The sequence below is a fragment of the Microcaecilia unicolor genome, chromosome 12 (genome assembly GCF_901765095.1).
Source record: "Microcaecilia unicolor chromosome 12, aMicUni1.1, whole genome shotgun sequence".
In the NCBI taxonomy this organism is placed as follows: domain Eukaryota; kingdom Metazoa; phylum Chordata; class Amphibia; order Gymnophiona; family Siphonopidae; genus Microcaecilia; species Microcaecilia unicolor.
The window spans coordinates 61,680,334-61,693,663 of record NC_044042.1 but is presented as its reverse complement, the minus strand read 5'-3'; positions in this window follow the sequence as shown (position 1 = coordinate 61,693,663).

Sequence of the window (13,330 nt, the reverse complement as noted above, 5' to 3'; positions counted from 1 at the left end):
AGATATCCAGGGCAAAGACTGACAAAAGAAAGAGAGATTTCACCCTGCCAGATTTAGATTGGAAAGTTCTGTTTGCGGAATCAGAAAGAAGTAGAGAGATTGTGGATGCCTTTCAAAGTGCTGTGCTCTGTTCAGGCAAATGGTGACGGAACCCACGAGGGAGAGAGCAGCGCTGGATCTGGTGCTCGCATATGGTGAAAGTGTGTCTAATGTCTGAGTGGGTGCCCACCTGGGCAGCAGTGATCATGAAACAGTTTTACTGGAGGGCAGCCTGGATTTCAAACATGCTGACTTTAGTAAAATTGGAGAATTCTTGAAGAAAGAGCTGATGGGCTGGGGGGATATAGAGAAGTGGAAAGGCAGTGTTCCAGGCTGAAAGGAGTTATAAATGTGGCTACTAACCTTTATGTCAGGAGACTAAATAAAAACAATAGAAAAAGGAAACTGATATGGTTCTCCAAGCAAGTGGCTGAGAAAATAAAGGCTAAAGAGTTGGCATTCATGGAATACATATGTAAAGAGGTGTGTTAGCCATGTTAGTCCACTCTTAAAGGTAATCAATAGAAATCAAACAAAATTAAAACATGGAAAAGAAAATAACATGATACCTTTTTTATTGGACATAACTTAATACATTTCTTGATTAGCTTTCGAAGGTTGCCCTTCTTCATCAGATCAGATTATGTCCAATAAAAAAGGTATCATGTTATTTTCTTTTCCATGTTTTAATTTTGTTTGATTTCTATGGAATACATAAAAACTCAAGAAGAGGAATACAGAGAGGAATACTGGATGAAACTGAAAGAAGCCAAGAGAGAGAGAGCGAGAGAGATGTCTGGCGAAAGCACGAGCGGAAAAACAAATAGCTAGAAATGCAAGGTGGGGGTGACAAGAATTTTTTCAGGTATATTAGTGAAAGGAGGAAGACTGAAAATGGAATTGTCAGGAAAGATGCTGTGAACCGCTATGTTGATAATGACGAGGAAAAAGCAAACCTGTTAAAAAACACTTCTGTGAAGAAAATCCTGGAGAAGGACCACGATTGACTGTCAATGGTACATATGAGAATGGAATGGATATAGCACCGTTCATGGAAGAAAGTGTTTGTGAACAACTTGGAAATTTAAAGGTGGACAAAGCCATGGGACTGGACGGGATCCATCCCAGGATATTGAGGGAGCTCAGAGAGGTTCTGGCGGGTCCTCTTAAAGATTTGTTTAATAAATCCTTGGAGATGGGGGAGGTTCCATGGGACTGGAGAAGAGCGGATATGGTCCCTCTTCACAAAAGTGGTGACAGAGAAGAAGCTGGAAACCAGTGGCATAGCAAGGGCGGGGCGGTGGGGGCGGTCCGCCTCGGGTGTCAACAGGTAGGGGGGTGCATTCGTCCACCCCCCCCGGCGCAGCGCCTCCCCCCTGACACAGTCCCCACCTGCCTACGAGCTCCATCCATCTGCAGCGCTGCTGTAAAGAAGAAATCGCTTCGTCGGCCCTTCCCTCACTCACTGTGTCCCGCCCTCTGACATAACTTCCTATTTCCTCAAGGGCGGGACACAGTGAGTGAGAGAAGGGCCGACGAAGCGATTTCTTCTTTACAGCAGCGCTGCAGATGGATGGAGCTCGTAGGCAGGTGGGGACCGTGTCGGGGGGGGGGGGGTGCTATGCCGGGGGGGGTCCATGCCGGTGGGGGGGGGGTGCCATCTTTGTCTGCAGATGGATGGAGCTCGTAGGCAGGTGGGGACTGTGTCAATGGGGTGGCGCTGCGCCAGGGGGGGGTGCCGTGTTGGTCTGCACCCGGGGGTGGGGTGCAGCGGCGATCCGCCCCGGGTGGCAGCCGCCCCCGCTAAGCCGCTGCTGGAAACTACAAGCCGCTAAGCCTCACTTCAGTTATTGGAAAAGTAATGGAAGTGATGCTGAAAGAAAGGATAGTGAATTCCTGGAATCCAATAAACTACAGGATCCGAGACAACATGGTTTTACCAAAGGTAAATCATGCCAAATGAATCTGAATCGAGAATGTGTGCTAGATGTAAATCTACGTAGATTTCAACAAAACCTTTGACACAGTTCCTCATAGGAGGCTCTTGAATAAACTTTGCAGACTGAACTTTCATAGGAGGCTCTTGAATAAACTTTGCAGACTGAACTTAGGGCCCAAAGTTGTGAACTGGATTAGGAACTGGTTGACAGACAGATGCCAGAGGGTGGTGGTTAATGGAATTCACCTGAGGAAGGAAAGGTGAGTAGTGGAGTGCCTCAAGGATTGGTGCCGGGGCCGATTCTGTTCAATATATTTGTGGGTGACATTGCCAAAGGGTTAGAAGATAAGGTTTTCCTTTTTGCAGATGATAGTAAGATTAGTAATGGAGTGGACATCTCGGAGGGAGTGAAAAACATGAAAAAGGAACTGCAAAACTTAGAAGAATGGTCTAGTGTTTGGCAATTTAAAATTCAATGCAAAGAAGTGCAGAGTGATTCACTTAGGGAGTAGAAATCCAAGGGAGACCTATGTGTTATGTGGTGAGAGGCTGATATGCACTGACAGGGTGATAGTATCTGAGGATCTGAAAGTGACAAATCAGTGTGACAAGGCGGTAACTGTAGCCAGAAAGAGGTGTAACCAGCAGAAGAAAAGAGGTGTTGATGCCCCTGTACAAGTTGTTGGTGAGGCTCCATCTGGAGTTTTGTGTTCAGTTTTGGAGGCCGTATCTTGAGATGTAAGAAGACTTGAAGCAGTCCAGAGGAAGACGACAAAAATAATATGGGGATTGCACAAAAAGATATATGAGAAGACTGGAAGAATATGTATATCCTAGAGGAGAGGAGAGACAGGGGAGATATGATACAGACATTTAAATACTTGAAAGGTATTAATATAGAAACAAATATTTTCCAGAGAAGGGAAAATGGTATAACTAGAGGATGTGATGTGAGGTTATGGGTTGGTAGACTTAGGAGTAATGTCAGAAAATTCTTTTTCACGGAGAGGGTGGTTGATGCCTGGAATGCCTTCCCAAGGGAGGTGGAGGTGGTAGAGAAGAGAACTGTGGCGAATTTCAAGGTGGCATGGGATGAACACAGGGAATCTCTAATTAGAAAATGAATGGTATAAAAAAAACCAAAGCTTAAAAGTTTGCATATGTATTTGCATGTCAAGTGGTACTTAGATGGCAACTCTGGCTATTTCAACTAAGGTCGGTGCAGGGCTGGCTTGTACGGTCTGAGTACTGCATATAGCAATCCGGCTTAGGATGGGCTGTAGAGAGCTATCCACTGCGTGTCGGGTCAGTCTTATTAATTTCAAATAAAGACCTTGTTTAGGAAAACACCATCTGTGAGAGGACTTTTTTGGTATCCACTGCGTGTGTGTGTTGGCTGTAGAGAGCTTTGACAGAAACGTCAGTAATTTGGAACGCGAGGACAGTGCATGACAGACTTTTACAGTTTGTGCCCCGCAATAGATTCGAATAGGCTTTCATGGCAACTCCTGTAGTTGGAATATAAGGATAGAGCTGGGCGGACTTCACAGTCTATGTCCCTGAAACAACAAAGACCATGATCAAGTATATAATGTATCATGTTCATTGTTGATTCAATCTAGAATTGAGAATGAATGAGACTATTGGGCAGACTAGATGGACTGTTCAGGTCTTTATCTGCCATCACTCACTTACTATGAATATTTTTACTTCTGTTGCCTATGTTTGACTTATTCTTGCTGTACACCGCCTTGAGTGAATTTCTTCAAAAAGGTGGTAAAAACAATTCTAATGAATAATTTGGTAATGTGCAGTTTCCTTCCAACAAAATTTTTATTGGTTGGAATGAGAACGTCCCCTCTTCTTCTTCATCCTTCTCTTATGGTCTTAATCCAAGTGCTTTTATGGTATAGCAGTTCTACAGGGGTAGATATTAACTCCTGCCCAGTTACACCCCGTTGAGCCGGCCGAGCACTGATATTCAGCAGCACTTAACTGAGTAGAGCCACTGAATATCTCCACTAACAGGCCAGTCTCTAACTGGTTAGGTTAGGGGTAGTCCAGGCAGGGGCAGACTGACAGTGGTCAGGGCCTCCAGGCAGTCAAGGTCATTGAGCCCCACTGGTCCCTGCCCGCCGTCCCACTGCTGCCCTCTCTTGCAGAATACAGCCCCCCCCCCCTCCACAGCAGTTTCCACCCCCTCCTGCACACTACAGACCCCTGAGCCAAAGGTGGGCCCTACCTTGAAGGGTAGTCTAATGTCTTCTTTGGGGGCAGGAAAGAACCCCACTCTTTCCTGTCCGGCACTGCTGTATTTTCAAAATGGCTGCTGAGATTTCTCATGGTAGTCTCATGGGTCATGGCAGTCTTGGCAGCCATTTTGAAAATACAGTAGAACTAGGCAGAGTAGCGACAGTGGGCAGGAAAGAGTGGGTTTTTTCCTGCCCCCACAGAGGCCAGTAGACCACCAGGGCCCTTCAAGGTAAGACCACTGAGAAGGGCTGTAGTGTGCAGTGGTGGCTAGTAACTGGGCAGACTCTCTGGGCCACCAAGCGTCTGGGCCCTTGAGCACTGCCCAGTTGCTCAATGGTCAGTCCTGCCCTGAGTCTAGGAGTGGAATTTGGGCAGAGCCGTAATTTAGCCATTAGCAGCAATTTTCAGTCTGCTAACCGGCTAAGTATGTGCTGTCCTAACTTTGTGCCACTGTTGGAAACAGGATGCTGGGCTCAATGGACCTTTGGTCTTTCCCAGTATGGCTATACTTATGTACTAACTGTTCACTAGTCTGAATATTGGCCGGTGCCCGGTTAACTTCAAGGTCAGTATTGGGAGCAGCACATGCCCCAGCATTGAATAGTTAGTTCAGTCCTCGGCTGTGAATTACTGCCGCAGGCTGAATATTATTTTTATTTATTTATTTATTTATTTGTAGCATTTGTATCCCACATTTTCCCACCAATTTGCAGGCTCAATGTTGCTTACATTTGCCGTAGTGGCGATTGCCATTTCTGGTCAGTAGAATTACAAATGGTATTGCATTCAAGTGCGTACATACATGAAAGAGGAATACATTATGGTATTTTAAATAGGTTCCTAAGTAATAGATTGGATTGTAACATATGTTGGGTCATCATTTATAGAAAGATCATTTTCGACATTAGGGTAGAAGTGGTAGTGTTTGTACATTAAAAGCAATGAGGCTAACCAGTCGTGTGATAAGGGATCAGTTCTGTCTCGTTCATAGGGCTAAATTCTATATATGGCACAAAAAAATATCAGCGCTGAAAGAAGACGCGCTTGGTGGTATTCTATAACCTCGCCTAAAATTAGACTCAGTTAATAGAACTGTCCCACGACTTAAATTTAGGGGCAGATATTTATGCCAACTAAAACCTGGTGTAAGTGCCCATGTCTTATTTAGGTATGGATCGGGCATATTCTGTAATGGGAACGCCCATGCCCCTCCCATGGCCACACTCCCTTTTGTGATTCATGCATTAGAATTTACACGGACCGCGTAAATTCTAATTAGTGCCAATTAGTGCTGATAATTGCTTGTTGGTGGGCAATTTTAGTCACCATTTATAGAATCTGGGTGATAGTGTTTAGCCAGTTTCCAGTGGATGAAATGTGGCACCCGGTTGTCTTTCTGTATATAGTTTTCCTTCCATTAAAAGTAGCCATTTCCAGCTCTTTCTTGCTGAATTTGCATTTGTCTTTTACCAGGTTTTTCTGTATGTGGTGTGAACCGTCTTCTGAATAATCCACTGTCCTGAGCTCCTGTGTTGGGATCGCCTCATTTGGTGTACCAAGGGTGGAGTGGTGGGGGCAGCCCTCCCCAGGTGCACGCTGCAAAGGGGGTGCAGGGAGCAGCCATGCAGCTGTCGGCTCTGTTCAGGGGCAGGGAACCGGCGGAGCCGACAGCCAGGTGACTGCTCCCTGACCCTCAGGAGGTAAGAGCGATGCACTTGGGGGGGTGGAGGTGGTGCACCGGGGGGGGGGGGGAGGTGTCGTGATTCACGCTGGGGGGAGAGGGCACAGCGCTGATCGGCCCTGGGTGGCAGCTTACCTAGAAACACCAACTACATTCCTATGGAGTTCCTGAAGGGCTGCATGTTATGTGAAGATGGAGTGCCACTAAGGTGCCAGAAAAGAGTGAATCGTTCATTGGCACTCACAGGAAGCTCAGCACTAGCACCTGCTGTGTAAATGAAGGACAATGAACCTGTTTGCTATGTGAACTGACTGGTAATAGCAGAATATCAAAGCCATTTATATAATGGTGTGCCTAGAAAACCCCTACAGCTGGCACTGAAGCGCTGTCCTTTTTATCATTCATCAACCACAGCTCAAATCGGCTCCTTTTTTAATGGAATTGTCTGTGGACCTGGTTTTTGTTGCGACAGCCTAAAATATGTCTGTGTTGCAAGCTGAAACCGGCCAAATTTTAGCAGCCAGGGGAATCATTAGCTGCCCCTGTGTTCCTGGTGTCCTCTGTTGAGTGTCGTCCTTAACCTGGAGCCTTGAACACAGTTGTTCCTACCTGGCAGCTCCCGAGTGATCTAGTGTCAAATGAGTTGGCAGTTTCAGCCTGTTTCTTATGGCCAGGTGCTCGCATTGTAAAAGCTAACTCTACAGCTGGCACTTTTGCTGGTGCTCACAGAAGACAGGCTAGGATTAAATGGCTGGGAAATTATTAATGGCTCCGGTGGCTTAAAGTTGGCAGACAAATATGGGGAAGGTGTTGCTGTTTGTGTTACCTATTTTGCTCATGAAAAAGTAGAAATTTAACCTGCAGTGTAGCATATCTTTTACCACATGTCAAAAGGTGCTGCTTGAGCAAGGCCTAGCTTTCCTTTTTACTTGCAAAGAAGTATCTTGCTTTATTTTTGGAATCAGCATTACATCTCCCTGCATGCACTGGGGCTATGACTAGGAACGGCTCAGCGCGTATCTTTTGAAGATATACAGTCACTTAACATTATTAAGTTCAATGGAAACCTTCATATTTAAAAATAAAAAGGAATGTATGCCTAGTTAAGTAGGGTAGACATGATCTATCAGGGGTGGGCCAAGGCAGGGCCAAGACGCTGCCCCCCACCAGGCCGAGATGCTGTCCTTCCCCCCCTAGGCCAAGTTCTGGCATATCCCCCTTCCTTCTTCCCTCCCTCCACCCCATTCCCCGAGTTTACCTTTCTTCATGTTCCAAAAGCTGGCGGCAGCAGCGATTCCCATACTCTGCCCTGCTGCCGGCACTGGCCTCTTCTCTACTGCTGCTGCCTCTGAGGAAACAGGAAGTTACATCAGAGAGGCGGCTGCAGTAAAGAGAAGAGGCGGGTGCCAGCAGCTGGGCAGCATATGGGAATTGCACCTGCTTTTTGGAACATGAAGAAAGAAGGTAAAATGTTGCCCCCAAAAGAGTGCTGCCTGAGGAACCTTCCTTAGGTGGCCTAATGGTTGGGCTGCCCCTCTGATCTATGGTGGGGACAAAAACAGGGATGGAATTAAAAAAATGTGTGAGATTAACAGAGAGGATCCCTATTTAGAAAGAGGATGGATTCAAAGCAAAGCTTTAGTGACCTTCACACAGGGCATGGAGGGGGGGTTGTAATCTGCATGGAGTGGCAGATACAACTCTGGCCACCTTGTTGGGCAGACTGGATGGGACCATATAGAACTTCTAGACCAGTAGTGCTGTTATCCAGGCATTTATAATCTGCTTAACCAGGAGAACAAATACACATTATAAGCAGGTACTATCTCTGACCCTAGAGAATTTACAATCTTGTTTTTGTACCTGAGGCAGTGGAGGGTTAAGTGGCTTGCCAAGGGTCACAGGGAGCTTCAGTGGGAATTGAACTCAGGATGCTGGGCAGGGGGGGGGGGGGGCAAATTTCCACGGGCTCAGGCCTCCCGGCAGTCTCTTTCTCTCTCTCTTGGAAGCTAGGGAGGAACCGGAGGAGCAGACACTGCAGGTCTTCCTCCAGAGCTGCTCTTCACTCTGCCCATTGCTTGCTAAGTGGCTGCTTTTCCTCTCAGGCTGCACATGCTCGGTTTTGAAACTGAGAATGTGCTGAGAGAAAAAGCAGCCACAGTGGTAAGCAATGGGCAGAGTGAAGAGCAGCGCTTGAGGAAGACCTCTTCTGCTGGCGGCAGTGGCGTTCCTGGCCTGGATGGCACCCGGGGCGGAGCCCCGATGCGCCCCCCCCGGGTGCAGCGCACGCCCCCGCTAGATGACACCTCCCACCTCCGGTGAAATGACACCCCCCCCCGGGTGCACACCGCTGGGGGGGCGGGTGCCGCGGCGCGCGCCTGCTCCTCTGAGTTTGTTAAACTTCGTTCATTCGCTGCAGAGGGAGCTGCAGCAAACGAACGAAGTTTAGCGAACTCGGAGGAGCAGGTGCGTGCCACAGCACCCCTCAGTGGCGTGCACCCGGGGCGGACCGCCCCCACCCCCCCTTGGTACGCCACTGGCTGGCGGGGCCTCGGGATCCCCGCCAGCTAAGGTATTTGTATTGCAGTTGCAGTGATCTGGGGGGGGGGGGGGGGTGTGTGGCAGCGGTGATGATCATAGAGGGGGGGTGGTGGTCTTGCCCCAAACCCGGCGGCAGCTGTGTTGCCTTGGGCCTGGCTCAGTGTCTCTGCAGCCCTGATGCTGGGATCAAAGCCTGCTGCACTAACCATTAGGCAACTCCTCCACTCTTATCTGCTGTGATTCCTACTCTGTCACTATTACTGTACAGTTTTCTGGTACAAACCTGTGTTTTGGTCACTAGTATACCTAGGAATGTTTTTCATGAGTTAACTTGTCTTGACGCACAAAATAACGGCACCATGATCTCAGCTACTGTGTGTGAAAGAGACCAGCCAAATGAGGAATATTTTGAGATTCCCATTATCCAGTGACTTGAGCAATTCTATATTTTACAACATTTATATGTGTAAGCAACCCTTTGTTTTGTTACCAGTGGGTTAGAAAAACCCAGGTTTGCCTAATTAAGCTCAAACGAAAGGCTGCATGTCTCTAAATAATTCAGCACATCCCAGACTGTAGACTATTAAGTACTTTCAATTGTGCTATGAGACCAAGCTTAACTTTCAGAAAGGAAAAAAGCAGGTGCGCTAGACAGCGGACCGTGAATGATTGCACACAGACGATAGCACATTAGAGCTGTGAAAATACAGCACTTCGGTATGGATTTTACCATCATGATTTTAATTTATCTAACATGTGGGAAAAGTATAAACCAGTGTTGTCCCATTGAAAGAAATGGTAAATGGTCTGTAAATAGATTTTTCCCAGCATGCAGTGTGAACAGCTTTGTCTGCGACAAAATGCTGATTTACAGTGAACTTGTTCATGATTTTCAAGGAAGTTTATTGATACATTTTCTTATCTAATTACAGCACCGTCCTGGAGCCACTGCTGCATTGAAAAACATCTTTTCTTTTTTTATGTATTTATACCCATATATGTTGTCTTTTTAACAGGTGTCCCCCCCCCCCCCCTCTTGGAAGATCACTGTGAAGCAGGTGATGAGCCTTAACAGAATTCTGACATTGTGTAGTGAGAGAGATAAGCCATGTTGAACCAAAGGGATTTCCAGTTTTTGAAGAGAAGCATTAGCCTGGCCACTGGGTTACTCCACTTAGATATACAGAAATAAGGGTCAGCCAACAAACTGTCGGTAATATTGATTATTGGACTAAGTTCTGGCTAGCTTTTGCAGAGGTCCACTCCCTTCATTCTGCTCTGACCTAATGAAGAGACACCGATCTGGAAAGTAGGTCACAAATGCATTAGGTCCTTCACCCAATAAAAAGCTCTCACCTATAACTTGTTTGTTGATCCTTATTTCAAGAGAAAGAGGAAATGCAAGATGTAGTGAGGCCAAATGAGTTCTGGCTAAGCCAGTAACTTATGACACAGAATGAAATAGTCACTTTAGGCTGGAAGATGCTTCCTTCTCAGTTGCATTATGTTTGTTCTTGAAATCTTTTGTTTTTGTGCATGTGCTTTAAATTTAACTGTGTGTGGAATAGCTTCTACTTAGATGCAGCACATACAGGGTAGGTTTCCAGTTAACTATGGGTAGCAAAGGGGCCCTTTTACAGATTGGCAGAAGCCCAAAGCGGGCTCACTGCTTGCTCTTCTGAGAGTACTGTCAGCCCACCGTAGCTGTCAGTGGTAGTCCTGCCCCAAACGCGCGCCATTTCCGGGGAAAAAGAAAACCTCCGGAAATGACTTGCATGGCAGTAACCTGGCGGTAATCGGGCATCACTGTATGCTGCCTGGTTACCGCTTGGTTAGTGTGGGAGCCCTTATTGCCACCTCAGTGGGCGGAGGTAAGGGTTTCCGTTCTCCTACCGCATGGCCATGTCTGCCTGGGGTCTTTTTACCTGCTGCGGTAAAAGTGGCCCTGGCATGTGGGAAAAACGGCTCCTGCCGCTAGCACAGGGCCCCTTTTCCCGCGGCTTCCTAAAAGGATCCCTAAAGGGTTGTTCACTCATGTGTGGTAAAGCTTTGCAGTTACTCTACGCTCAATGCAAAAATGTACGCTTAATGCAAAAATTAACGCATCGTAAATGCACAGCCTGTGCTCTAAATGTTGGAGACTTTCCTAGCATGTTCCTGTACAGTTACCAGATAGAAAAGTATTTTCTTGGCAGCATGTGTAATGACAAGGAGTGGCCTAGTGGTTAGAGCGCTGGTCTTGTAATCTAGAGGTGGCTGGTTCAAATCCCACTGCTGCTGCTCCTTGTGATCTTGGGCAAGTCACTTAACCCTCCATTGCCTCAGGTACAAACTTAGATTGTGAGCCCTCCTGGGACAGAGAAATATCCAGAGTACCTGAATATAACTCACCTTGAGCTACTGCTGAGAAAGGTGTGAGCAAAATCTAAATAAATAAAATTAGCATGGGTGCACTTACTGTCTCCTATTTAGGTAGTATCAACTACATCTGTGCTAAATGTACAACTGACAGTCATAACGTACCATGAACTAACTGTAATGTGCAGCCCAATTGCAATTAGTGCATGCCGTCATGCCCGCTAGTAGCGGTTACCTGCTTGTTTGCTAATTCATGCACTAATCCCTGGATTCTATATTTGAATTGGTTAAGAAGCCCATAAATGCCAATAATTGGCCACTACCAAACAATTATTGGCACTAATTGCCACTAATTAGAGCTCACACATGCAACTTTCTAACCATATTCTGTAAAGTGGTGCTCGTAAATTCTAATACATGGATCTGAAAAGGGGGAGTGGCCATAGGAGGGGCATAGGCGGGTCATGACCATTCCTAAAAATTATGCGCACTGTTATAGAATATGCTGATCTGCGCCTAAGTTAGGCGTGGGCATTTACACCAGGATTTAGTTGGCATAAGTGGTTACATCTAAATCTTAGTCATGGGGACAGGTGCTATGCGTATTCTATAAACTGCACCTAACTTTAGGCGAGGTTTCTAGAATAGCGTTAAGCCCTGACTTTTTAGGTGCCATATATTGAATCTGGTCCTAACTGCTTAGTGCACTGTAGTAAACATGCCCCTAAGGCAGGAATGGGTAATGCGCCCTCCAGACCATGGGAAGTATACACAGAAAACATCATTAACCAAAGTTTTGGTGATTTTTTAAAAAATACTTTATTTTACAGATACACTCCTAGCTGTTTGTTTTTCTCATGTTTAACTAAATTTTTACTTTTTTATTTATTTGTCACAGAAGGTCTATGGAACTCTGTGTATTTCTGGTCAGTGGCGTTCCTAGGCTGGCTGACACCCGGGGCGGATCGCCGATGCGCCTCCCCCCAGGTGCAGCGCCTCCCACCCGGCAAAATTACACCCTCCGGGTGCAGCGCGACCCCCCCGGGTGCATTTTTACCTGCTGGGGGATGCCACGCGCTTGTCGGCTCCGAGTCCGCTCGTTCCCTGCTGCTCCCTCTGCCCTGGAACAGGAAGTAACCTGTTCCGCGCAGAGGGAGCAGCAGGGAGGGAACGAGCAGACTTGGCCAACAGGCGACTGACATTCATACAGCCCCTAAGATGTTCCTCCTAATGCAAGGGTTTAATCACTGGACTACTCTTCCCTTAGTGCTTTCTCACCTTCATAGTCCTGTTACTGCTCATGAGAATGGCAATTCTATAAACTAGATGCTGTCTTTAACATGCCCATTGTGCATATACATGTTTAGATTTTTGGCATATGTGTGCACTTATGTCTTTATATGCTGCCTAGGTGCTATTCTGCAAATACCCACTTAACATACATGGTGCATACTTGGAAGGGGCAGAGCAAGGGCAGGAGATAGGCAGGGCTCCCACTCACATATGTAACCTACAGAGTACTGTAAGTTACGTGCATTCCTGTTGCACTTAGTTGCACTTATACCAGCTCTATGGCTGGTGGAATTGCTTGTGCCTAAATGTTGGGCACTTTCTGCCCAATATTCAAAGCGATTTAAGCAGGCCAGAGGGGTTCCTGCCTGCTTAAATCACTTTGAGCTGCCCAACTGCTGATATTCAATGTCTCTAAACTGGGCAGTGCTGCTGAATATCCTCTCTGACTGCCCATATTGAAAGTCGGTGGGTCAGGGGCAGTAGAGGTGGTGGCACTGGGGAGAAGCTAGCGGTTATGCTCAAAAGCTCTCCCAAATAGACTGGTTATTGATGTGGGCCCTGGCACTGAATATTGACCAAGACCCGCATAACCTTTTATTTTTCTTTTTTTTGTTCTATAGCCCTCCTGGTTCCCATTCACTCTTCACCAGCTCACAAGAGTATGAACTCCCCCCTCCCCCTCCCCAGGAATGGCCCACCAACACCCCCCAGGCCTACCTGATATTCATGGTGGTCCAGCGGGGGCTATAGGGGCAGGAGCGAAACCCACTTGTTCCTGCCCCTTGCAGCTGCCAAAAGAAAATGGCTGCTGCAAGCTCTATAACAGAACCTAGGTGCCCAGATTTCATTATAGAATAGAAGCCTCCCACACCCTCTCAGGGCACCTAAATGGAGGCATCCAGTTGTTGAATTCCCTCCATACTGTAGGAAACATTTTTGGTGTCTGTACATCAGAAAACATTGCAGGAAAACCAATCAGCTGAGTCCTGTTATATGGTCTCTCTCTTAAGAAAACAAGATACTCTTTGTTTCCCACAGAATTAGCATTTCTGTTGACACTATTACTCACTTTCTTGAATCGCAGCATCAGTTCTGCCTTTCCTCATCTCTCTAGAAGTGTCTTGGTCTTATTCCAGGGGCACCTGTCTTCTTTACGTAAATGTATTTTTGTGTCTCAAAATTTAATGAAATGTAGCGAGGAATAAAAGGCGTAATTCGCTTATCTC